Below are 14,215 nucleotides of genomic sequence, written 5' to 3'. Positions count from 1 at the left end.
TTGAAGAGATAGAATTGACAGGACCTTGCAACAGACTGGATATGGGCATTGAATGAAAGAAGATCTGATGATCAACCAGCAATCATTCATTAAACACCTATTATGTGCCGTGCACTGTGCTAGAGATGCAAGTTCAAAGGATAAAACAATCTACTCACCAAGCTTACATTCTAATGGGAGGCTCTTAGGTTGTAAACATGGATGATGATGCCCTTCAGAGAAATAGGGATCTAAGGGGAAAGGTAATGAGTTTTTTTTCAGACATGTTGAGTTTCAAGTGTCTTTTGGATATCCAGGTGATGTCCAGAGGCAGTTACATGGTGCAGTGGATAGAGCAGCAGAGCTAGAATTGTAAAGATCTCAGTTCAAATCCAAACTAAGACACTTGGGGCAGCTAGGTGGCGCAGTGGATAGAGCACTGGCCCTGGAATCAGGAGGACCTGCGTTCAAATGCAGCCTCAGACACTTGATACTTACTAGCTGTGTGACCCTGGGTAAGTCACTTAACCCCGTTTCCTAGCCAAAAAAAAAACAAAACCCACAAACAAAGACACTTAATAGCTGTGTGGCTCTGAATAAGTCACAACTTCTATCTCAGTTTCTTCATCTGTAAAATGGAGATAATAAAAGCACCTATCTCCCAGGGTGTTTGTGAGGATAAAATGAAATAATGTTTATAAAGCACTTTGCGGACCTTAAAATGCTCTGTAAATGCTTGTTAGGTCAAGCAGCCGTTGAAAATGCCTAAGGAACTGAGAAGAAATGATGACGGTGAACTGCATAGAGATGGTATAGCCTGGTACAGTGGGAGGAGAGGTGAATCTAATCAGAGGACCTGGCTATACCTTCTACTACTGTGTAACCACGGATAGCTCTCTTAACATGTTAGGACTTAACTTTCTTATTTGTAAAATGAAGAAGTTGGACCAAGTAATTCACAGCTTTAAATCTGTGATTAGTGGCCATGAGGCAGCAAAAGGACATTTTATAAGGGAGATTCTGCAATTAAATAGGTATGGACAATATGATTTGAAGAGGGACAGGGTACTTACATGTAGTGAGATCAGAAATGGTTTCCAATAGGAAGTACCTATAGGAGTTTTGAAAGTAATGAAACAACCAGTATTGGGCCCAGTGGGGCTAGGGCATCTCCCCTTTCCCACTAAAGGGACCTCCACTCTGGGCTCATACTCAAAGTTGAGGTTCGTTCCAAAGCAGATCTGGCTCATAAAAAGGTGTTAGGGTTTTTTCCTTGAATCCTGCCACCTCACATCCCCATCTCAGAATTTTAGGGAGAATTGCTTTTAAAAAATAATAACTAGCATTTATGTACCACTTAAGGCTTGCAGAGCATTTTGCAAATGCTATCTCATATCCTGACGAGAACCCTGGGAGCTATGTGCCGCTATTATCCTCATTTTTCAGATTAAGCTATTGAGGTTGGTAGAAGTTAAGTGCCTCACTTAGGGTCACACAACAAGTGTCTGAAGGGAGGATTTTGAACTTGGGTTTTCTTGACAGCACAGAGTGCTGGGCCTGGAGTCAGGAAGACTCATCTTCCTGAGTTCAAATCTGGCCTCAGACACTTACGAACTCTGTGTCTCTGGGCAGGCCACTTAACCCTGTTTGCCTCAGTTTCCTCATCTGTAAGATGAACTGGAGAAGGACATGGCAAACTTCTCCAGCATCTTTGCCAAGAAAACCCCAGTGGGGTCATGAAGAGTTGGAAACAGTTGAACAACATTTCTTTCTTTTCTTTCTTTTTTTTTTTTTGCCTTTTTGGTGAGGCAGTCGGGGTTAAGTGACTTGCCCAGGGTTACACAGCTAGTAAGTGTCATGTGTCTGAGGTCAGATTCGAACTCAGGTCCTCCTGACTCCAAGGCTGGAGCTCTATCCACTGCGCCACCTAGCTTCCCCTATTGAACAACATTTCTTGACTCCAGTTCCAGCACACTATCTTCTACATCTCCTAGTTGCCTCCTACTGCAGGCAGATTTGGCTCATGTCCAGGATTTTCCCAAAGGGTACTTGATGTATAATGTATTCCTATTATAAGACAGCTGTTCATTTCTTCCCCATTAGACGTTAAAAATATAAAAGGTTCCTAAGTTCAGTATCTTCTCTATGCAGATAATTTCCATATCTATACATCCAACCCTAGTGTCTGTTGAGCTCCAGTTCCACATCCCAGCTCCCTGTTGGATATTTTGAATGGGATGTCCCATTGGCTTCTCAAATTCAACACAACCAAAACAACCCATTCTTCTCCAAACTCTCCTGTTTTGAACTTCCCTATCACTGTCAAGGGCACCATCATTGTCCCTGTCACTCAGGCTCGAATTTTCAGTTCCTTTCCCAATTCCTCCCTCACACTCACTCTACATATGCAATCCATTGCCAAATCTTGCCTTTTTTTAAACCTCTATAACATCTCTCATATACATCCATTTCTCTTTGCTCACAATCTTAATTCAGGTCTTCATTATCTCTCACCGGGACTACTACAATAGCTTTCTAACTGCTCTCCCTGCCTCAGGGCTCTCCACTCCAGTGCATCCACCACTGAGTCAAAGTCACTATATCACTTTCTTTTTCAATGAGCTCCATTTGCTATTACCTCCAGGAATAAATATAAATCCCTCTGTTTGCCATCTAAAGTTCGTCATAACTGGGTCCCTTCCTACCCTGAGTCTGTTTACACAGACTCTATAATCCACCTTCTTGCAGCTCCTGGAACATGGCACTCCATCCCTGGTCTCTGCCTTTGCCCTGATTGTACCTCTACCTGGAATGCACTGCCCTCTCACTTCTGTTCTTTGTTTTACTGGCTTCCTTCAAGACGGCTCTAGGCTCAGTTTCTGCATAAGACCCTTCCCAGTCCCCTGTTACTAATAGTCCCTTCTCTCTTAGATTTCTTTCCCTCTACACTGTACAAATCTTATTTCTACCTCGTTTAAAATGCATGCTTTTTGAAGGTCAGGACTGTTTAACCTGCCTTTCTTTGTATCCCCAGAGCTTAGCACATTTCTTGGCACATAGGATGGTCTTAATAAAATGTTGACTGACTGACAAATGCACAGTAGAGAAGACATTAATCTCAGTGCTGCATTGCCCAACTTCCTCGTGATCCGTGTCTTATGTCTTATCTCACCAAATCAGGTGAGAGAGGGGGTTCCTACGAGTGGTCACGAGTCCAAGGAAACTCCCACTAGTAAGCTCTGACTTAGAGACCCAGGAATTACCAACCTTTCAAAGTCCGAAAATTGCTTCTAAGTCTGGAAAAGTCTATGGTAGCTGAAGAGAAGAGGGTCTAGGACAAACACCCACAGGTGGTGGATTTGGCACAGATGAAGAAACCATAAAGACTAGGAAGGAGGCAGGCAGGCAATAATTGATTATTAAGCACTTACTGTGTGCCACAGCTGTGCTAAGCACTGAGAATACAAATGAAAGCAAAAAAAAAAAAAAGATGATAGCCCCTGCCTTTAGGGGGTTTACATTCTAATGGGGAAGAAAATACATAAAAGAGGGCTAAAAGGATGGGGTGGGATGAGGATGGTAGCCATATTGAGGCGAGGTGGCAAAGTCTGGAAAGTTAGAAGCACAGCCGAGAGGGGAATGAAGCATGGCCAGGGTGGGCCCATCTCCGAAATAGAAGCCTCCAGAAGGAACTTACCAGTGGAAGAAGGGGCTGGCATGGTAGAGGGATGTCCCAAGGTGAGAAGGCCCCTAATGATAAGGGAAGTTCTAGGGCAGGGATGGGGAACCTGCGGCCTCAAGACTACATGTGGCTCTCTAGGTCCTCAAGTGTGGCCCTTTGACTGAATCCATACTCCACAGAACAAATCCCCTTAATAAAAGGATTTGTTCTGTAAAACTTTGACTCTGTCAAAAGACTGCACCCAAGGACTTAGAAGGCCACATATGGCCTCGAGGCTGCAGGTTCCGCATCCCTGATCTAGGGTGAGAAGGTAGCCGAGTTGTGATGGTAAAGTCCGGAAGAATCAAAAACACAGCGGATAGGAGAATGAAACATGGCCAACCTGGGCCCACCCCCGGAAGGAACTCACCAACGGGAGGATGGGGCCAGGGTGGCAGAGTGGTGTTCCAAAGTAAGAAGGCTCCAGGAGCTGAGAGAAGGCACGGGGTGGGGGGGGGGGACAACAGCTGTTATGGTGGGGAAATCAGGGAGTCAGAAGCACAGTGTGGAGGGGAATTAATGAAGAAGGAGCAGGTAGGAAGAGAGCTAGGAGAGAGCAAAGTCACAAAAGCTCAGAGAGAAGAGCCAAAAGAGGTAACCCACAGTATCGGGTGCTCTAGAGAGACCACAGAGAGTAAGAGCCGAGAAGGGGCTGCCGGACAAATGCAGGCACTGGTTTTGTTTGAGTGTATGCATTTGTTACAAGGACCTTGTTCTTTCCTTTTAAATTGGGGGTGAGAGTGGGAAGGAGAAAAGATGGATCTCGGGAAGGTGAAGCTCCTGATAATGAGGTTCCTGAGGACGTGGTGGGGAAGTGCAAAGGAGGGTGGCCTTTGGAAAATGGAGCCCTGCAGAATGAAGAGTGCCTATGCCATTTCCTTGGGGCATACGGAGCCCTCTAAGAGATCTGGGTGACTCTGCTCAAGGGGCAGAATAAGGAAGGGATGAAAGGGCCACCAAAATTATGTCTGAAAAAGCAATCTACCCTTATTGGGTAAGCCTCGCTGGAGGCTGAATCTAAAAACCCCAGGCCTGCAGGCTCCTCCATGCTCTGAGATGGCACTGGTTCAGCAAGGTCATGGTTTCTGGGAGAAGGGATACTCAGCCCTTCTAGTCAGAGGCATGATGAAGAGCTGTTATTTCAAGAGTCTATTCTAGCACCATTAGGCAGAAAAGCATCTCATCCCTAGTTAAGGGGATTGTATGATCTCATACCCACTGCAATGTGCTGTTGTGTTCCCTTTTCTGAGGCTCCTCATCCTCTTCTGTCTTTATAAAGTCATCAACCTGGTTATTCAACAGAGGACTTACAATATCTCTGACAGGCACTGACATGCCCTACAAACAACAATATGTGAGAAGAAACACTGGCAAAAATCATACATTTGTTCTGACCCCAAAGGAGACAGCCTTTGGTTGTCCCCTAACACTTGGGCAGATTCAAGGCTATTAGTCAGGGATAAGTATAGATGAAGATCTTGTCTGCCATTCCACCAGACTTTCTGCCATACCAGCCATATGGCTTATAGTTCAGTGAGTAGAAGCCCTTCCAGGACCCCCATCCCTTAGGGTATTCCCTCTTACTGGATGGATAGCCATTGAGGTCCAGTTGAATAGGCATTTCTCATAGTATGCAGGGATGTCGGTAAAAAAAAAAATGTAAGTGATTCTCAGGAGATAGGTCTTCATAGGTGGGGGCCCATTGGGCTAACAAAGGAGGCAGGATGTCAGGGCTGGGACGGGAACTCCAAGCCTCTGGCAGAGTCATAACCTGTTTGTGAAGGAATACAGCTGAGGGCCCCAGGCAAGCATGATCTTGGTTGTAGCATTTCCATTTAATAATAAAGCCCTCCTATGTCCTGCCCATCTTATTAGTAGGACCATCCTGCATCCCCAACATTAGACGAAGGGTGATAGTGTGAGTCTTCATCATCTATTCAGTAGCAACTATCACCCAGTAACAGGCGAACTGCTGTTTTTCAAAAGTGACACAGGGAGTAGCTGCTCCAGAGACGTAACGTGATCTAGCACTTACAGAGATCTCCCCAATTATGGGCCCAGAGGAGAGACTTTTGGATGGCCACTTTGGGCCCTCCAGGGCTGAAGCCTGTTCCAGACTTCCCTTGAAAGAAGCCCAGCGGTGGAAGACTTAGAAAATAGGGGCCATCAGAATACCAAGTGAGGAGTCTAAAACCCAGAGTCCGATAATCCTCTGAACTTCCTTTTTAGATTGTAGACAAACAAGTGTCACTAACTTGCTCTGGCCTATATCCAAGCTTGCTTGGGTTCTTACCATTCACAGTATTCCCCAAAACTTGACTGAGCAGGTCGGATTCTGGATTTCCTTAGAGTTGTTCCCCTCAAATCCTTTTTTTTTTCCTCAGGTGGAACACTACGTAATATAGGGTTTCTTCCATTGTGGCTTCACCCTGCCTGATCAACCTTATGTCATTAATGTGGTGGCAGACTTCAATGTCCTCAAATTTTTTTTTTCATTGAACCTATAGCATGCATTCAAATCTGCTTTCCAGATTGTGTCTGTAGAAGGTAGGGTTCAGGCAGCCTGGAAGAAGAGTGCTGAAGGTATTCTGGGTTCAGCAGGTAAAGGCAAACTGTGCCTACCTAGTTTCATCCATAAGAATTACAAAAAGGCAAAAGTGAAATGGAGACAAAAACTCTAGACCACTTACTCAGGTTGGCTACCTGGTCTGCTACATTGATGATGTCCAGGATGGTCACAGCAATCAGCTTGATAAAAATGTTAAATTACCTATAGTCCACTGTAAGCCACCAGTTGCTAGCTGCCTTCTTCACCAGCCAAGCAGGGTTATTGGTAGGGGAGTTTGTGTATCAAAATACCTTGGCCTTCAGTCCCACCACTAGGGAGGACTTCACTCTTCTCAGGACCTGGTATTAGTAACTACACTCAATGGATCAGGCCACTTTAATGTTTTTCCATCTGGCCCTACCCATATTTACCAGCACAGAGATTACCTTAAGTGCTCAAAGAGGTATTAACACGCAAGGATTCATGATATACATTCCCACAATGCACTCAGCCCGACTGACCACCGAAATTGTAGCCCAGATGGAGTCATACACCCACCTCTGCCTAAAAAAGGATGTCCATTCCCTTGGTGGTCTGCCCTCTGAGTCCTTGGATGGGCCCACTGGGAGTCTACTAGAATGAAAATAATCTGACTTCTAGTGTCCAGCAGCCCTTCATACATTCAGTGATTAACCACTCCTTCAGACCACTCAGACGTGAGTATACGTCCCAAGTAAGATCCAGGATAGGTATAATAAAGACATGGGATTCTGATGATTTTTCAGGAGTCCTCAGCAGCATGGAGGAAGGCAAGATACAAAGCAGTGTCAAAATTCTGTAGTCAGTGATGCAGCTAACATCTGCTGCAGCAGGACCACAATTAAGACAATCAGATAAACTGAAGAGCTTTTCAGATCTGCCCTTTTTTTAATGGTAATTTTAATTTATTTTTTTGTTTTCAACATTTACTTCCACAAGATTTTGAGTTCCAAATTTTCACCCCATCTCGCCCCTCCCCCCACCCCAAGATGGCATGCATATACCCCTTCTCCTAATCTGCCCTCCCTTCTATCTCTCTCCCCCTCTTCTCTTATCCCCTTCCCCTTCAATTTTCCTGTAGGGCAGGATGGATTTCTGTACCCCATTTCCTGTATTTCTTATTTCCCAGTTGCATGTGAAAACATTTTTTTAAACATGTGTTTTTAAAACTTTGGGTTCCAAATTCTCTCCCTTCCTCCCTCCCCACCCACCCTCATTGATAAGGCAAGCAACTAAATATAGGTTATATATGTGCAGTTATGCAAAACACTTCCATAGTACACATACTGTGAAAAACTAACTCTATTTCCCTTAATCCTATCCCATCCCCCCATTTATTCTATTCTTTCTTTTGACCCTGTCCCTCCTCAGAAGTATTTGCTTCTGATTGCCCCCTTTCCCAATCTGCCCTCCTCTCTATCATCCCCCTACTCTCTTGTCCCCTTCCCCCCCTATTTTCCTGTAGGGTAAAACAGATTTCCATACCCAATTGAGTGTGTATGTTATTCGCTCCTTAAGTCAAATCCTATGAGAATAAGATTCACTCATTCCCTCTCACCTTCCCCCATTTCCCCTCCACTGTAAGAGCCTTTTTTCTTTTTTTTTTCTGTGAGATAATTTACCCTGTTCTACCTCTCCCTTTCTCCTTCTCCTAGTATATTCCTCTCTCACCCTTTAATTTTATTCTCCAGATATGACCCCTTTGTTTTCAACTCACCCTGTGCCCTCTATCTATCTATATCTATATATACATACATATAATTTTTTCCCCTCCAACTACCCTAATACTGACAAAGGTCTCATGAGTTACAAATGTTGTCTTTCCATTCAGGAATGTAAACAGTTCAACCTTAATAAGTCTCTTATGATTTTCTCTTTCCTGTTTACCTCTTCGTGTTTCACTTGAGTCTTGTATTTGAAAGTCAAATTTTCTATTCAGCTCTGGTCTTTTCATCACGAATGCTTGAAAGTCCTCTATTTTCCTGAATGACCATTTTTTCCCCTGCAGGATTATACTCAGTTTTGCTGGGTAAGTGATTCTTGGTTGTAATCCTCCTTTGACCTCCAGAATATTATATTCCAAACCCTCTGGTCCCTTAATGTAGAAGCTGCTAAATCTTGTGTTGTCCTGATTGTGTTTCCACAATACTTCAATTGTTTCTTTCTGGCTGCTTGCAATATTTTCTCCTTGACCTGGGAACTCTGGAATTTGGCTACAACATTCCTAGGAGTTTTCCTTTGGGGATCTCTTTCAGGAGGAGATCGGTGGATTCTTTCAATTCTATTTTGCCCTCTGGTTCTAAAATATCAGGGCAGTTTTCCTGGATAATTTCTTGAAAGATGATGTCTAGGCCCTTTTTTTGATCACGGCTTTCAGACAGTCCAATAGTTTTTAAATTCTCTCTCCTGGATCTATTTTCCAGGTCAGTTGTTTTTCCAATGAGATATTTCACATTGTTTTCTAATTTTTCATTCTTTCGGATTTGTTTTACAGTGTCTTGATTTCTCATAAAGTCACTAGCTTCCAATTGCTCTATTCTAATTTTTAAGGAAGTATTTTCTTCAGTAAGCTTTTGGACTTCCTTTTCCATTTGGTCAATTTTGCTCTTTAGGGCATTCTTTTTGCTCCCCCAAATTAAATTTTTGATCACCTCTCACTTAGTTTAACTTAAATTAAAATTAAAATTTAACTTCTGCCAGACAGCTTTCCTAGATTTGCCATCAGTTTGGCATCTTGATTTTATTAAACCCTGTGCTACTGTGCTTGATTGATCCTGGGTTTTATTTATCTGATTTGTTTTACTGCTCATATTCTATTTCTTAACCCTTAGCTGAGGTGGTTCAAGGGGTACTAGGAATGTCCTGAGCCTTAGTTGGTTAGAAGATGAAGCCAACTTCCACTCTTCTGTTTGCTCAGAATTTGCTGCTCTGGGAGGGCAGGCAGCTCTTGCAGGTTTGGGGCTCTAGTGGCCCTAGTTTGGAAGTGGGGAGGACCTGGGCCTCTGCTCAATATGGTTGCCATCTGGAAACCCATATTCCTGGAGCTCCTTTGGCTGGGCTTGTGTACTGGGCAATAGTACCTCTGAACCTGAAGAGCTCAGGACAATATTGCAGGATAAAGAGGGAAAAGAACCCCACAGCCCTTGTCCCCCAACCTGATCAAGTAGGAAGACAGGGAAGTGTGGGTGGAGGTGCTGAGGGGAAAAATGCACCAAATGCAGGGTCGTGTGGGTTTCAAAGCTCCAGGGTCATCCTTATAGCTCTTTCCTTTTCTCCAAGTGTTTTAACCTTGCTTCTTTGTATTTCTTTTCCTGAACGTTCCCTCAGTATTGTTGGTGAGTTGAGGAGGAGATTCGATGGTGCAAGGAGTTTTGGAAGGGGTCCACTCCCTGGATATTTTTTTTAACTGCTTAGCCTTCTTGATTGAAAACCCAATTATTACATATTAAGAACGCATACGGGGCAGCTCGGTGGTGTCGTGGATAGAGCTTCGGCCTTGGAGTCAGGAGGACATGAGTTCAAATCCGGCCTCAGACACTTGACACTTCCTAGCTGTGTGACCCTGGGCAAGTCACTTAACCCCGATTGCCTCACCAAGAAGCCAAAAAAAAAAAAAAGGCATATTTATCTACACTGTGGCCCTGAAAGTGTCAAAAATTAATACTAAAAGGCAGTTGAAGACAGGAATTTTAATGAGCTAATGAAACATCACAACCGGTGGAGAGGTGGGGGACCACAGCTGTGGACTTGTGTGTACACACTATGGCCATGCTGTCGAACACAGCGTCTGTTGATGGGTTTTGATTACCTGGGCGGGGAAGGGGAGCAGGCGCCCTCGGAGCAGGCGCCCTCGGAGCAGGCGCCCTCGGAGCAGGCGCCCACGGCTGCCCGAGGCGCAGAACTACATTTCCCGGAAGTCCCAGCCCGGGGACCGATAGGCAGCTGCAGGAGCTCCGTCAGGCACCTCGGAGAGCGACCGGAACAGGCGGTGCTGACCACGCAGACTTCCGCTTCCTTCCTAGTGAGGGCTTCCGGGTCCCTCTCCCCCCCCCCCCCAGCGTCGCCTCCCCTCCCCTTCCCCGGGGCTCCAGCCCGGCCCCTTCTCCTCGTCCATCTGTGCCGCGGCGGCCACCGGGGGAGGGGAGGGACGAGGCGGGGGACGCCGCCGCTCCGGCCCGGGGTGTCCGCTCCCAGCCGTCCGCGTCCCCGGCGCAGGGCCGCGGGGCTCTGAGCCCGACTCCCCTCCTTTGTAACTCGATGGGGCCGGGCAGGTGCTTTCCGGCCCCACCCCGAGCCCCTCCGACCTGGGGCTCCTGCCCTGAGCCCCGGGCCCAAGCCTGAGCGCTCTCCTTCCCATTCACCTGCAGAGATCCCTGCTGTGTTCCGAGAGGGAAAGGGGATGATCCCCGTCGTCCCTGTAGCTGCCTTCCAGGTGAGTTGGAGTTTCGATGGGATTGAATGGACGAGCGTGCTTAGAGTCCCCCTCCCCCACCCCACCCCCAGCTCCCCGAATCCCAGAGGCGAGAAGTCTGGAATCCGCCCCAGCTGCCCGCGATTCAGTCCTCTGAGGCCTGCTCCGGGGTCGCTGTGCCCTCCGCGCCCACGCCGAACTGCGCTCCCCTCCCTGCCTGGCGCGATAGACCTTTCTGATCAACCACCCAGGCTGTCTTGGGCTGGAAATTTGTTTTTTTCTGGTTTTTTTTTTTTTTTTTTTGTGGGTTCTGCTGCTCTAGAATTTGTTTGGAGCCATTTTTTACAGGTGTTTGGAGGGGTTTGGGGGAGAGCTCAAGCAAGTCACTGCTTTCACTGCGTCATCTTGGCTCCACCCCCCCCCCCATAGCTTACTTTCTAATGGAGGAAGACTACACATAAAAGGTAGATGAAAAGGGGAGGAAGGAGGGGAAGCTACCTGTGGGAGGAAGGGCACGGAAGAGAATGTCCTGTGGAGATGAGTCAGGAGTGCAGCCTGGAGACAAATGAAGACCTGGTTGGTCGGGGCCTCCTCCTTAAAATGGAGGTTCATAGAGGAACCAGACAATTAGGAGGAGCTGGAGGGCTGGCCGCTTCTACCGGGAACAGAATGAGCTTCCAGGGTGAAAAGGTTTTTATGACATGGGAGAGGAAGTCCTGTGGAGATGAGTCCTGGAGAGGAATCCTACTCCCCTATTTTGTCCTTTATTTTAAAGAAAATATGTTTTGGATATTGGATTACAACTACCCAAAAATGCTTATTAAGACAAAGATTATCCTATCCTATGTACTTGACTTTCCTCCATCAGACAACTCAGGATTGGCATTAAGGCTCATAGCTTTCCACTTTTGGACCTCTCTGGGGCAGAGTGCAAATGATGCTGTGTATGCATTATCATTAACACACCAAGCCATCTTGGCACCTTGAAGAAGACTTTCTTGACGTTCGATCTCTTCCTCCCCCATGTGTCAGGGCCAATACCTCTCTATTTTGTATTGCTTTTTTATATCCTTAAGTGCATATACCTAGTCCTCCCCCATTGAATGTGAACTATCCCCATCTGTAAGAACACCTCCCAAAACTTCTTCCATGAAGAGAACAGACTGTTTAATTTCCATGCTTGTACCTCAAAATGCCTCGCGTAAAGGTGCTTATTAAAGGTTTGTTGATTGATTGAATATGGCCCTGCTTTCTATGACCTTACTCTCTGATAGGGTGGGAGAACAAAATGAACACAGGTAGGGCAATTCAAATTATATAAAAAGTAAAAGCAAGTTAATTTCCGGGGGGGCGGGGCGGTAACCAGCCACTTGGGGTGAGCAGTTGTGGGGGAGGAAGGGAGAGGTGGAAAAGGCAGACGTAAGGAATACTTATGACCCTGAATTGTAAAAAAATATTCCCTGCATAGACAACTTGTGGTCTTCCCCAAGGCCCATGTGAAAGAGATTTCCTGCGTGACCAGGAATTTGTTGAATGTTTCAGGAATCAGTGACGTTCGAGGATGTGGCTGTGGAGTTCACCCTGGAGGAGTGGAGGCAACTGGACCCTGCTCAGAGGAACTTGTTCAGGGATGTGATGCTGGAGAACTACAGGAACCTGGTCTCCCTGGGTAAAGGCAGATTTCATTTTTGACTCCAAATTTGCTTATTGGGGCTTCACATTCTCATTTGCTAGGGGCTGTGTGGTGTCTCCAGGGCTCAGCTGGCTTGGTGGGCAGGCATATTCTAGAATATGTGTGATATTGGGGCTCATAGGATCCCAAATTTAGAGTTGGAAAGGATGACCCTAGAAATTATCTAATTCCTGACCCTTATTTTGTGGATGAGAAAACTAGGACCCAGAGAGACTGTTCAAAGCACTTTCCCATTTCTTCCCCCTGAGCAGGACTGGCTGTTAACAAACCAGGTATTATCTCCCATTTGGAGAGAGGAGAAGCACCATGGACTCCAGCTGTCTCAGGCGGCATCTTTCCAGGTGGGTGATTGAAAACCAGGCAGATGGAAGTCACTGCAAGGAAGAGCGGCAGTCTTCTGGTTGTTCAGGGGCAGTGTCTTTCAAGTATTGGCTGAGGTCCATGCCTCAAAGTTTCCTGGGCTCAGGGAGAAAGCCTGCATCTGTCCAGCTGCAGTGTTCTCATGTATATTCACCTTTACTTCAACCAGCCAGTTTCCCTAGGGTCACCGAATAGTAGATCTAGGTGTCCTTAGATGTCCTTTCTACCATCTGCTTTTATAGATTAGGCCACTGAAGACTTGACATGAGAAAGAATTACATGATCTCAGCATGGGAAGGGACTTCAGAATCCATTCCAGGTCCTACCTGCCAAGCGTTCAGCCTTTGTTTTCATACCTTCACTGAGGTGGAACCCACCACCTTCAAGGCAGCCCATTCATTCCTCTTCTAGACAGCTCACATGGGGGATGTATTTACCAGCTCTTCATACCTTCTGCCTGGAGCTCTGCCCTCTGGGGCCAAGCATCATAGCTCTTCTCCAGGTTATTGTTGTTCAGTCATTTCAGTCGTGTCCAACTCTTCGTGACCCCATTTTGGGTTTACTTGGCAAAGATACTAGAGTGGTTTGCCATTTCCTTCTCCAGCTCATTTTACAGATGAGGAAACTGAGGCAAACAGGGTTAAGTGAGTTGCCAAGGGTTACACTGCTAGTAAGTATCTGAGGCTGATTTGAGCTAATGAAGGTGAGTGTTCCCGACTCCAGGCCTGACACTCTATCAACTGTGCCACCTAGCTGCCTTCTACATGACAGCCCTTTTAATACTAGAAGATGTCTGATGTGTCCTCACATGAGGCTTCTCTTCTCCAATTGAAAAATCTCCCTTTCCCTCTGCCTGTTGTCATACATTATGAACTCAAGATCCCTTCATGTCTTGGCTTTAATTAAACATCTGTCTAGTTTATTAGGGCCCTTCCTAACCGCTTGGAATTCAGCACCACTCTTGCTTCATCTTCTCAGCTTGCCTTGTGTGCTTTCCACTGTATGTATCATAGTTCCTGATATTTCTGCTCACTTTTCCATCTAGTCTTCATAAAAGGTATCTTTTTTTCCTGCTCAACTCATGTCAGGAAACATTTGTTAAACATACTGTGCTTAGGCCCCGGGGATATAAAGGAACTTGGGATACAATAGTTATGCAGATAGCAAATTTATTATTCAAGGAGGGCAAGATCTCTGTTTTCCAAATATAAAGAACATTGAAAGATGAAAGGCAACACACACACATATATATATATATATATTATATACACATATATATTTATATTATATATGTATGTATGTGTGTATGTATGTATTATAGTGTCACTTGAGCTGAACCTTGAAGAAAGTCCTAGATTCCAAGAGTTGGAGATGAAGAAGGAGAGAAACAACCCTTCATCCTTTTTTCTTATTAGAAGTGTCCACTTGAAATAGTTAGAACCACAGACAAAACATGTTCAAGTC

This window comes from Vombatus ursinus, unplaced genomic scaffold (genome assembly GCF_900497805.2).
Source record: "Vombatus ursinus unplaced genomic scaffold, bare-nosed wombat genome assembly UNPS02000026.1, whole genome shotgun sequence".
In the NCBI taxonomy this organism is placed as follows: Eukaryota; Metazoa; Chordata; class Mammalia; order Diprotodontia; family Vombatidae; genus Vombatus; species Vombatus ursinus.
Note: the sequence above shows the minus strand (reverse complement) of the source record.